The sequence below is a fragment of the Macaca nemestrina genome, chromosome 8 (genome assembly GCF_043159975.1).
Source record: "Macaca nemestrina isolate mMacNem1 chromosome 8, mMacNem.hap1, whole genome shotgun sequence".
Classification (NCBI taxonomy): domain Eukaryota; kingdom Metazoa; phylum Chordata; class Mammalia; order Primates; family Cercopithecidae; genus Macaca; species Macaca nemestrina.
The window spans coordinates 151,044,284-151,056,374 of record NC_092132.1 but is presented as its reverse complement, the minus strand read 5'-3'; the positions used below and the strand labels follow the sequence as shown (position 1 = coordinate 151,056,374).

Below are 12,091 nucleotides of genomic sequence, written 5' to 3'. Positions count from 1 at the left end.
TGGAAAGTATGATATCATTCAATTGATATAAAGACAGATTATAGATATAATAGATATGTTTACCGATATGGTTTGTATCTGTGTCCCCACTCTAATCTCACATTAAATTGTAACTCTCAGTATTGGAGGTGGGGCCTGGAGGGAGGTGATTGGATCATGGGGCCGGATTTCTCATGAATGGCTTAGCATCAACCTCTTGGTGCTGTCCTCATAATAGTGAGTGAGTTCTTGCAAGATCCGGTTGTTTACAAGTGTGTAACACCTCCCCTCTCGCTCTCTCTTGCTCCTACTTTTGCCAGGTGATGTGCCTGATCCCCCTTTACTCTCTGCCATGATTGGAAGCTTCCTGAGGCCTCCCCAGAAGCAGATGCTGCCATACTTCCTGTCCAGCCTGTGAAACTGAGCCAATGAAACCTCTTTTCTTTACAGCCTCAAGTATTTTTTTCTTTTACTTTTTTTTTTTTTTTTTTTTTTTTTAGACAGAGTCTCGCTCTGTCACCGAGGCTGGAGTGGAGTGCAATGGCGTGATCTCGGCTCACCACAACCTCCTCCACCTCCTGAGTTCAAGCGATTCTCCTGCCTCAGCCTCCCGAGTAGCTGGGATTACAGGCATGCGCCACCACACCTGGCTAATTTTGTATTTTTAGTAGAGACAGGGTTTTCCCATGTTGGTCAGGCTGGTCTCCAACTCTCAACCTCAGCTGATCTGTCCACCCAGGCCTCCAAAAGTGCTGGGATCACAGGCACGAGCCACCACGCCAGGCCAGTCTCATGTATTTCTTTACAGCAAGAACAGCCTAATACATTTATAGAGGTATGTTAAAAACCTAATAGATTTACATCAGTTTTGTGGGTTGCAGTTTATTTATTTTTTGTCCCTTCCTTTTATATTTCTGGACTATGTAAATGTATTTTAACCTGCAGACACATTAAGAAAGAAATACATTGGCCAGGCGTGGTGGCTCACGCCTGTAATCCCAGCATTTTGGGAAGCTGAGGCGGGCGGATCACGAGGTCAGGAGATCGAGACTACCCTGGCTAACACAGTAAAATCCTGTCTCTAATAAAAATACAAAAAAATCAAAATAAAATTAAAAAAAAAATAGCCAGGCGTGGTGGCGGGCACCTGCAGTCCCACCGACTTGGGAGGTTGCGGCAGGAGAATGGCGTGAACCTGGGAGGCAGAGCTGGCAGTGAGCCGAGATTGTGCCACTGCACTCCAGCCTGGGCAACAGAACAAGACTCCATCTCAAAAAGAAAAAAGAAAAAAAAAAAAAAAGAGGAAATACATTGTCATTGTTTATTTTTAAAAGTTTGTGTCTGTATTCTTTTGCCGGGGCTGCCATAACACCACACCACGTAACAACAGAAATGCATTTTCTGACAGTCGTGGAGGCCAGAAGTCCCACAGCAGGTGTCTGCAGGGTTGGTTCTGCCTGAGCCTATCTCCTTGGTGTGTAGACGTCGTCTTCTCGTTGTGTCCCCGCATGGTCGCCCCTCTGTGCGCCTCCGTCTCTGCAGGCTGATTTCCTCTTCGTATGAGGACGCACATTGGATTAGGGTTCACCCTAATGACTTTAACTCGATCACCTCTGTAAAGACCCTCTCTCCAAATAAGTCCCGTTCTAAGGTACTGGCAGTTAGGACTCTAACATACGTTTTTTGAGGGGACTCAATTGAACCCATGACACCAGGTAGCAAGTGGAACCTCCAGACTGTCTATCTCTGGTGCCACTGCCCAGTCACAGGGCTCTGTGGCTCTGCTATGCCAGAGATGCTCCAGTTGCTGGAAGATATTCCCCTAGTTGCTCTTACTATTTTTAAAACTTGAAGACCGTACCACCGCTGGCCTAATTTCAAGCTGTTTCCTCCCAGCAACACTGTTTATGTTAGAAACCTCATGAAAGAAAGGACTGGTGAGATGGTTGAGCCACACTCATTTCTCCATAAATTCATATTGATGACAATTGTGACCCAGGCTTTGCGCAAAATGCTGGAGATCCGAAGATACAGCAGAATCTCTGCCTTTTCTTTAAGAAGCATGTTGTCTCATATGGGTATATGATTTTTTAGATTGAGGGTACATGTGCCTTTTGTTACGTGGAAATAGTACATAATGGAGGAGATTGGGCTTCTAAGTGTACTCATCACCTGAGTAGCGAACATTGTATCCAACAGGCAACCCTCAACCCCGGCTCACCATCCTTCCTCCCTCCCTGTTTTTGGAGTCCTAAGTGTCGCTTCTTTCCATCCTATATCCATGTGTGCCCAGGTATGTGTGTTAAACCCATGCACATTAGGTACCTGCATCTCTGGTGTTTTTGTGAAAGCAGAGACTCCAGACTTCCTGGAGCCTGCCAAATCAGAATTGCGCAGGGCTGGGAGTCAGGAATTCATTTTTTAAACTTTGCAAGGTAAGAACCACTGGTCAAGGAGAACTGGACAGCTACACAAATATGAAACTAAAGTAAGAAATGCCAAGACATGGACAAAAGGCCACAGTGGGTACCTAGGCACCCCAAGACACAGCAGACTGCCTGGGAGCTGAGCCCTGAAATGAGAAGATGAGAAGCAACTCCTTACCTTGACAACAGTGCATCAAAGGTGGAAAAACAGGCAAAGCGCACACTGTCTGCATCCATGTGGTCTACGTGGACATAAACACCTGCCTTCCAGCCTCAGGGCAAAGCATTCATTCTCCCTGCGATGGTCTCTGGGCAGGAGCCCCATCCTGGCTGGCAGGTCCAGCCACCTCCAGCACGTAGTAGTCACTTCCTTTGAATTGTTCGCTTGTTTTTCCTGTCTCAGCTACCTCCACTTTAAGCATTTAGAAAGCCAACTTCCCCAGGAGCCTGAGGCTTACGCCTGCATGCCCATCGGGGTCTTACCCACTGCAGCCGCCATCCAGGCTTGCCTATACATTTTCCTCCACAGCTGCTCTTCTTTCTGCCAGGGACTGACATTTCCAAACTGTCACTTTCACAGGTAGAGGCTGCTGCTGTGCCTCTTCGATGAAAGACCATAACCTGTCCTTCAGGGTCAGCTGGTATCTTAAACTGCACACAAGGGCTGCACTATCTTTACTCCTCTTTGCCTTCTACTGATTTAGGAGCTGTCGTTTTCAAAGTTCCTCCTGCTGGAGTGGAAACTTCTGGGCTGACTTTTTCATCTCCACTTCCCATTTGCCTCTGTTTGCCTTATCCTCACACGCTCTCTTTGTTTGCTTTTTGAAATATTTTGAGTATTCAATGTCAGGTGTATTTCTCCATGTGAAACACATTAAACTCCATTATAGCAGTTTTTAAATGTGTGAGATACATAGTTGATCTCTATTAGCCGCTCTTATGCACAGGACCCTTGATTATTTTATGAAATATTATTACTTTGCATATTTTGTACGGTTCCTTGTGCAGAAAGGTCCAGGTCTTCATATCACTACTACTATTATACAAAATTACCCTTTCTGCACATTTCCACTGACTACAATACTGCTTTTAGTATTAACCACATTTCACACAGTTAGAATATGTGAAGTTTTGGGATGCTCAGTGTGTGCTAAACATGGACAGGGGAAATGCATTCTGTAATTGAATGAATAAACATGCTGGGTTTTAGCACACGGTAGAGGAAAATTATATGTCCTCAGTAAAATGCCTGACATACGATTTGCAAACTGCAGAGAATCAAACTGATATTGGTGGCATTGGACTCTGCATTTCAGTCTGATTTTGGAAGATTACTTTGATCCGGGGTTGGCAGACTATGGCCTGTAGGTCAAAACCAGCCTGCAGCCTGTTTTGCTACAGCTCGCAAGATAACAATGGCTCTTACATCGTTTTCTTAATTGTGAAACATTTACAGACAAAGAATATGCCATCGAGACTGCAGATGACCCCCAAAGACTGAAGGTCTACCTGGCCCTTTACAGGAAAAGAGAATCAATGTCTGATTTCAGCTACTATGAACAAGAAGGGAAATGTGTTACCAGCTTAGTTACCTAAACATTGCTGACTTGCCGTTCAACAACACTTCGCTTGACAGCCAACCAACAGGTTTACACCAAAAACCTCCCTGGGTGCAAACATGTCTGACTGCATGAGAATTCCTTTTTGGTTGGGCTCCTGTTCTTACCTGGCAGTATGATAAAGGTTTCATGCCAACATTTGCGTTTAATCTTTCAAACCAGGTGGGGGAGCACCTTTACGCCCATTTGCAAATAAAGAAGTTCAGTGAAGTCACTTGCCCTGTCCAGGGTCACGCAGCCAGAAAATGCTGGGGATGGGAGGAACCCATCACTCAATTGTGGGAACCTGACTGTACCACTGCACAGTGCTGTACCCAAGCACTCCTTTCGAATCCCGCAAGAATGTATGAGGTGGATTTAAGCAAGGGCAAATGGGATAAACCTCATTTCACAACATGCTTGATGGGAGTTGGCCAGTTTGAGCTATATGGACTGTGTGGATTCACATTCTGATAATTTACAGTCTGACTGACATAATGCCTACAACCTATTCTGATTGTAGGCATGATAGCATACATATCCATACATGCCATAGCATGTGATTTGACATTCAGGCACACAAGCATACACACACACACATATCATAGTATGTGATTTGACATTTAAAATCCCAGAAATTTCTATTTAAGTTTCTAATGAAATCTAAATGTCTAGAAATCTTGTATTAATCTCACAAAACAGAGGAGGAGATTGATAATGAAATAGAAGCAAATAGATATGCATATAAAAAATCAAGATAAAAGTCTCAACTACCTATGCTCTTTATGTTCATAAGTGAAGGATTGTTAAGATTTACAAAATACCTCAATTAATTCATTTATACCAGGTCTCCTAACATATCCTCCTAACGTTTGACAATGACGTTGCTTAAAAAATTTTGTATAAAGTAAAAGGAGTTTCCTCTGAGAGATGCCCTCCCTGTGGGTAAACACCATGTTTAGGGGTGAATGCATGGTATAATGGAAATCGCTTAGATTTTGGAATCTGAAAGGCTGCAGCTTAAATCCCACCTGAGATAATTAGGCTTTTTTTTTTTTTTTTCTGTAACATTGTCTGTGAGCGACAGCATCTATGAGGACTGAAGAGATACACACGGACATACATCCATGTGCGTCCTCTGTCCCCTCCACCCACCTCTTTGCACCAGTTTGCCTCCTTTGCCATGCTATGTATAAGCAGAATACAGGCAGCTATCTCGATCTAAAAGTTCTGACTTTAAAAACAGAAGCTTAATCACGTAATTTGTGAGAATGATTGCTTTTTGTCCTCTTTACTGGCTGCAAAACGCTAGCAAATCATAAATAAACAATAGACAAACTCCACTCCAAGCAAAAGCCACAGCTGATAGAAGGCTCTGAGAACCAGACCTTGAAAGTAAATAGCTGTCTGGGAGTTGCTCTCTCTTTGACCAGGGAACTTGAAAGCAGTGCACTCCGACGTGCCAGTTTAACTGGATCTTTGAGATAACACAGAAAATTTCAGTTCTAATTCAGGCTTCTCCTCAAGATGAATAAGATTAGTGTGCTGATAATGGAAACAGCTGCTTGGCAGAGTTTCTTACTTTAAGGCAGGAAATGAAGCCTGAGGACAGAAGAGCTGCCTGGCTTTATCAAGGACGATAAAAACCAACACAGATTTTCAGAGAGAAATAATTTAAAAGGTCAGGCGAAGTGAGAAAAACAACCTGGAATTCCCTGAAACCAATAAAATGCATCTTGCCGGCCCCATCTTCTCACTGACAGACGATCCGTAGCGAAACTTTTATTTGCTGCATCCACAAGCTAATTGCGAGCCGTCAAGGGTCTCGGGAAGAGCTCTGTTGGGGTTGTGGCCTGGGTTCTGCCACTTTGAACCCCACAATTCGGGATGAGTTTGGAGAGGGTGCCTCCCAAATCCCCTTCCAGACCTAACAATCGTAACTCGCATGCATGTCATATTTGAAGGCTTATCCTATATTATTTATTTAATCCTCTCAGTAATTCTGGGATGTAGATATCCAAATCTCTATTTTACATGGCCGAAAGCAGGCTTAGAGAGATCAGGGCTCCCTGGCCTTCTAGGGGCTAATTTTGAAGGGGATGACCCTCACGATGTATCCTCCGATTTCAAATCCGAGTAATTTTTCTCTAAAAAATTTGATGCATCTATAATATCACTGGCAAAAAAGTGAATTAAAATAGAAGAGAACAAAAACAAATTCTAAATAATTTTTAAAGGGAAAAATATTCTCAAATATGTATCTTAGAAAATCATGACTTAGTGATTTTCCAAATTTAAAATGTTTACCAAATGGCTACAAGGGGCAGGGCATTTTGCTCGGGTCCGAGGGGCACAGTGGCATTCACATGGTTTGTAAGATCAGTAGTTGGGGGGCCTAAAAGAGAATGAGCTCAATATTCTAGGTTTGATCTTGCTCATTTATTAAAAGGCAACCGTTACATTTTAGTAACCATTTGGATATATTAGTCTAGACATTTTGTAAAAAAGGATGAATGAATGTCCTTTATGCATTTAGGAAGTTTATAAATTGTATTTATTTTATGTAAGAATAAACGGACTGCTTTTCAAATCATTGAGAAAAAAATATAATGTCAACTCAAGGATAACTGTAATATTAAACAGATCAATACAGATTTTAAGTTCCCAATGCCCCAAAGAGATATTTGCCGTTTTTAAAAATTATTTTTCCTTTTTTACAGTTTTCAAATAAAATAATTAAATAACTATGATGACCTTTAAGTTGGACATGAAAGTCTTAAAATATTTTAACATTTGCATCTGTAATTACATTCCCAATTATCTCAACAACCTTCTATATGATTTATTGCAGGATTTATAACCACTTTTGACCAAATGTGAGATGCTGTCAGAGTCGAAACTGTTATTTATTTTATGGTAGAGCTGCCTAGTTTGAAATGCATCACAGCAGATAGTCTTTCTGTAATTACAATTTTATTCATTTGAATTGGTCCTTATAAAACTTACAAAGTCAAATATGATAAAGCAAATGAAGCACCCAGTATCTTAAACTAATTTAAAATCCACTGGCTCATTACTGGTAATTTTCAAAACTCCATCTTTTCTTAGCCTCAGACTCACTACTGGGGACAGCTTGCCCCCTGGACCTGAGCACAAATGTCAAAATCAATTTCGTGAAGCCTCCTTTCCCTCACGTGGCCCTTATTTCAGTGAGTGGTACCAAATACTCCCAGCAATCAAGCCTTCCACCAACATATGTCATTCCAGAATTATCTCTTCCTTTTCACCTGCTTTCAGGAGAGACTGCGGACTCTGTTTCCTAAGTATTTTCAATATCTGTTTTCATGCAAAACTTGTTTCTCACTCTATTTCTAGAAGTCTTCATATCCCTCAAACACACATTGCTACAACCCACTGAGTACTCGTGATTCCAGACAGGATTCACGCCAATCATTCATGATGCCACTGAAGGATCAAGCTTTCTAAAATGCAGATGGGATTGTGTCTCTTTTGCTCTTTAGTGGAGTCTCATCGAGCAAGGACAGAAGGTGAAAGCCACATAAATATGCAGCTGAGATTCTCCACGGGCTGCTCCTGCCCATTTCTCCAGCCCCTCGTCCTCCACCACGTCCCCTTCACATTCCAGCTCAGATATCCCATCAGAGAAAACTATCCTGGACCTTCTGTGCTGCCCCCGCTGGATGACCATCCATTCCTGCTGACTATCATATTGAATTGTACTTACTAGTTTATAAGACTCTCTGCCTCCGGACTAGCAGAGTCGTAAGAGCTGGGAATATTTTTTATTCACCTTGGTACCTGCCTGCAGCGCCTAACTCAGAACTAAGTTTGAATTGAAAAGAAAATAGGCATAACTTCCTTAATACTTGTATGAGGCTTCAGACCCACAGCAACAACCTTAATCTACAAAAACAGACACATAGCTAACATTGCTTTGCCTGTATTTGAAGTAATACAAAAGGAAATATGTCAAGAAATTATATAAAATATATACCCTCTCCATAAACATAGCCCTTGTATCTACTTTTATTTTGGACAGTGTGCTTGAGGCCTAGAGGCTTCAGATGTAAAACCTGTAACTTTATCCCTACAGATGTGCTATGTGGAGATTCTCATGTCCCAGCTTTATATCGAATGTGAACATCTGTGGGAAAAATAAAATCATGAAAGACTTCTGAGCTGATTTGAGTGCCGATGATGTGGTGATGTGTTAATTTAGCTGGGGTTTTTGAAAATTGTTTTTCCTATGTGGAGTTTCAAACACTTTAAAGAAAGAGCTCACCTAGTCTTTTATTTCATATTTCATTTTTATTTTATTCATTTTTATTTCATAATTATGAATCGTCAGCAATTCAGGATCACATAAATGGTGACAATTCTTCCATATATATTAACTGTCTTTAAACAAAAACGCTAGTTTTTTTAAAAAAAGACAGAACATGTCTTCAATTATCTTAGAACTGAAAATAAAATTCTCTAAGTGCCATATATCTCTGCTTGTAAATTAAAATTACTAATTAAGATTCCGAGAACCAAATAGAAAATAAGGTTCCCTTAATGTTTCATTTTTAATACCGGAGGAAAAGAGCAATACATCGATGATAATCAGAATGTCTTCTTCTTTTTAAAGTGTTTCAGCCTCAAAATAACTTTTTGAATCTATAATTTAAAAAAATTTTTCTGATTACATATATTTTTGAGGCAGTCATCAAAGGGTCCTATTTGCATATCACTAAGGATGTTGCTTAATCTGTTATACACAGCCAAATGTGCAACTCTATATTCCAGGTCATGCTGTCCATCCACGGTGACAGTTACCATCATTTACAATTTTTGTTTGTTTGTTTTTGGTCTCATTCTGTCTCCCAGGCTGGAGTGCAGTGGCATGAGGTCAGCTTACTGCAGCCTCTGCCTCCTGCCTGGGCTCAAGTCATCCCTCCACCTCAGCCTCCCAAGTAGCTGGGACTACAGGTGCACACCACATCTGGCTAATGTTTCTACTTCTTGTAGAGACAGGGTTTCACCATGTTGCCCAGGCTGGCCTGAACTCCTGTGTTCAAGTAATCCACCCACCCACCTTAGCCTCCCACAGTTGCTGGGATTAGAGGTGTCAGCCACTGCACCCAGCCTAGAATTCTATTTTTCATTATTAGACTGTGAGTCCCTTGGAAGGAAACAAAGCTTGTTGTTGTTGTTGTTGTTATTTCCCCATGGGTCAGCACACACAACTGCTCAACATATCTGTGAGTGGATGGGAGAAGGTTTCTAGTATAATCCACAACACACCATATGCAATTTGCCGAAGAAAAGCAGCTGAAAACCCATGAAGTCTCTTTCTAACTGTCATATGAGGCCAGAGTGTTTCTACAACTTAGGGAAGTATATACAGTATGTAAAAGATCCACATTCTAAGGCTGGGCACAGTGGTGCACACCTGTAATCCCAGCATATTGGGAGGCTGAGGCAGGTGGATCAACTGAGGTCATGAATTCAAGACCAGTCTGAGCAAAATGGTGAAACCCCAATTCTACTAAATACAAAAAATTAGCCAGGTATGGTGGCGGGTGCCTGTAATCCCAGCTACTTGAGAGGCTGAGGCAGGAGAATTGCTTGAACCCAGGTGGCAGAGGTTGCAGTGGGCTGAGATCACGCCACTGCACTCCAGCCTGGGCAACAAGAGCGAAACTCCATCTCAAAAAAAAAAAAAAAAAAAAAACACATTCTAAAAGTAACAGAAGGAAAATGTAGGCTAAACCAAATAAAATCTCCCTTTGTTGCACACTGCAAAAATCACACATTTATATTTTACATTAAATTTAGTGAAATCAACTGTAATAATTCTTTAAGCATAAGCAAAAGACTGCCGGGTTATAAATTGCCAATGTATGTTGTACAACCTTATGCTGTTTAAAATTTTATAATTCCTTCTCAGTGGCCTTTATCCAGAGAATCATTATATTTACTCTTTATTTTAAAGGTTTAATTTTGTTTTAAAAATGATAAAAATGCTTATTTAATTTTACCACACAACTTTAAGGTTCAAAAAATTCTACTTTATGCTAATTTTTTTGTTTAAAGCATTACAGTCTATATATAATGAAAATAGTTTTATATTATAATTAAAATGCTATTTTACACAAATTATAAATATCTACAAGGTGACTCTTGCACAGGAAATGAATTTAAGTGCTTAAAATATAGATTCTTTCAGAATTGGTATTTGCAAGATTCTATTTTAAGTATAATTTCTTCTGGCAAGAAACAATTCCACTTTAACACTGGTCAGGCTCACAGAAAGACTGAATTCTAGACCAACATTTTTATGATTATGAAGTCCTTTCACTTTCATGTGTTTCAGTTTCAAATACACAAAAATAAGTAGTTCAACTAGATTGCTTTTAAGATCCCTCCAAGTGAAAAGGTCAACATGTATGAAGAGAAAACAAAACCATATTGACTCCTGGGTTAATAGAAAGGTTAACAGGAAGTGTAGAAAGTCGCAAGTCTGTTTTTGAAAAATGATATTTCTTAAATATTTTATAATTTGAGAACAAAGTCATGTAAGTTATTTATTGCCAAGAACAAATCTGAAGGAAGATACTCTAACTCTTCTTCTAAAACGTGGTGCGCATTCTAGCATCCCCCACACACAAAGCCATTGCCTCTCTGCCATGTTCCACTCAAAGAAGAGATTCCCTGATCATGTTCCCACAAATTCCTTGGCCACAGCTGCAAAGATGTCAGAAGAGCCTCATTTACAGTGTGCACTATTGGTATTTCTGAATCATTTAACTTAGCATTAAATAGTTCTGCTGGGGGAGGCCATGGGAGAAGAAGAAAGAAGTCAAGACTTATCCCAAAGCTATATATTTGACATCCTTTAATGCTTCTCAACCATTCACTGAAAGAGCAAGCCATGTCTCCACCTCGTAAACCGTTTCCACAACTCCTTGCTTAACAATCAGAAAGACGGACTGGCATGTGCCTGGCGTCACCCGGGTCCCTTTGGGACATGAAGGTCCCTCTCCGTACTCCTTTGTGCTTAGGCCTGGAGAGCACATTCTCCTTAGGCTTTTGACTCTAGAGGGCAGGAAATGACTTCAGGAATTTCTGCCCATTCCACCAACTCCCTTTCCTGTGTCCAGCCTGCCGTTGGGGTTGTGACTCTGTCATTAGCATTGTTTCCAGTGCCAGTGGGGCAGAGACCACGGCGTGTTCTCTGAGCTGAAGTTGGGTCTCTTCAGCAATAGATTCTATGACTCTGTTCTATAAACAGAGTCACAGAACATTTAAAGCAAATGAGAACTATATCTTCTTCTAAAAGAAAAAGTATTCTTGTAAAGAAAAAAAATCATCAATCTAATCATTGCTAATGAAGTAAGCTGCTTGAATCTATCTCTATGTTTATTTTACATTAAATAAGAATTTTTAGAGGTAAAACATAATACAGGCTAAGTGTCTGATCAACTTCTCATAATCAAAGGAACCTACAGTAAGTGTGATAAGTATAAGTATCTATTACTGTCTCACAAGCAATACCAGAAAATCTAATATCTAATGAAAATGAGAAAAAAGAGAGCCAATATGAGCTTCCACTCATATATCATAATTAGCTTTCAAAGACTAATATAATTCATTATGAATATAAACCTTGATAAGACAAAACTATGAAAATTTCATGACTTCAAAGCCTTCAATTAAAATTAAAATGCCTTATTTGAAAACCTGGTTTTTATGCACATGATAGATAAAATGCAAAAAAAAAAGGCATGAAATATTGAAATCAACTTTAACAAGCCCTAGATTTAAATAGCAAAACAAAATCAAATACAGAGCTTATGGCTCAAAGAATGAGTTTTTAAACTAAAATAAGGACAATGAGTTTTTCAGAAATTAATGTTTTAAAATTAATACAGCGGTAAAGAAAAATTATTTTGAATCTTAAATCGGATGACACAGTATTTTACTTCAAGAGGAAGTACAAGTAAGTGTTAGAATAACTTGGCCCTGGATCTAGTGAATGTCCAACCCTTCTCCAAATTCAGACTATCCAACAGGAAAGTTTAC

At 40.2% G+C, this 12,091-nt stretch overlaps 1 protein-coding gene across 2 annotated transcripts in view; it reads right to left on the bottom strand.

Annotated features, from left to right (window-relative positions):
* Positions 1-12,091, bottom strand: part of LOC139355625 (CUB and Sushi multiple domains 1) — a 2,038,620-nt gene that overhangs the window by 132,754 nt on the left and 1,893,775 nt on the right. The window lies entirely within an intron of this gene.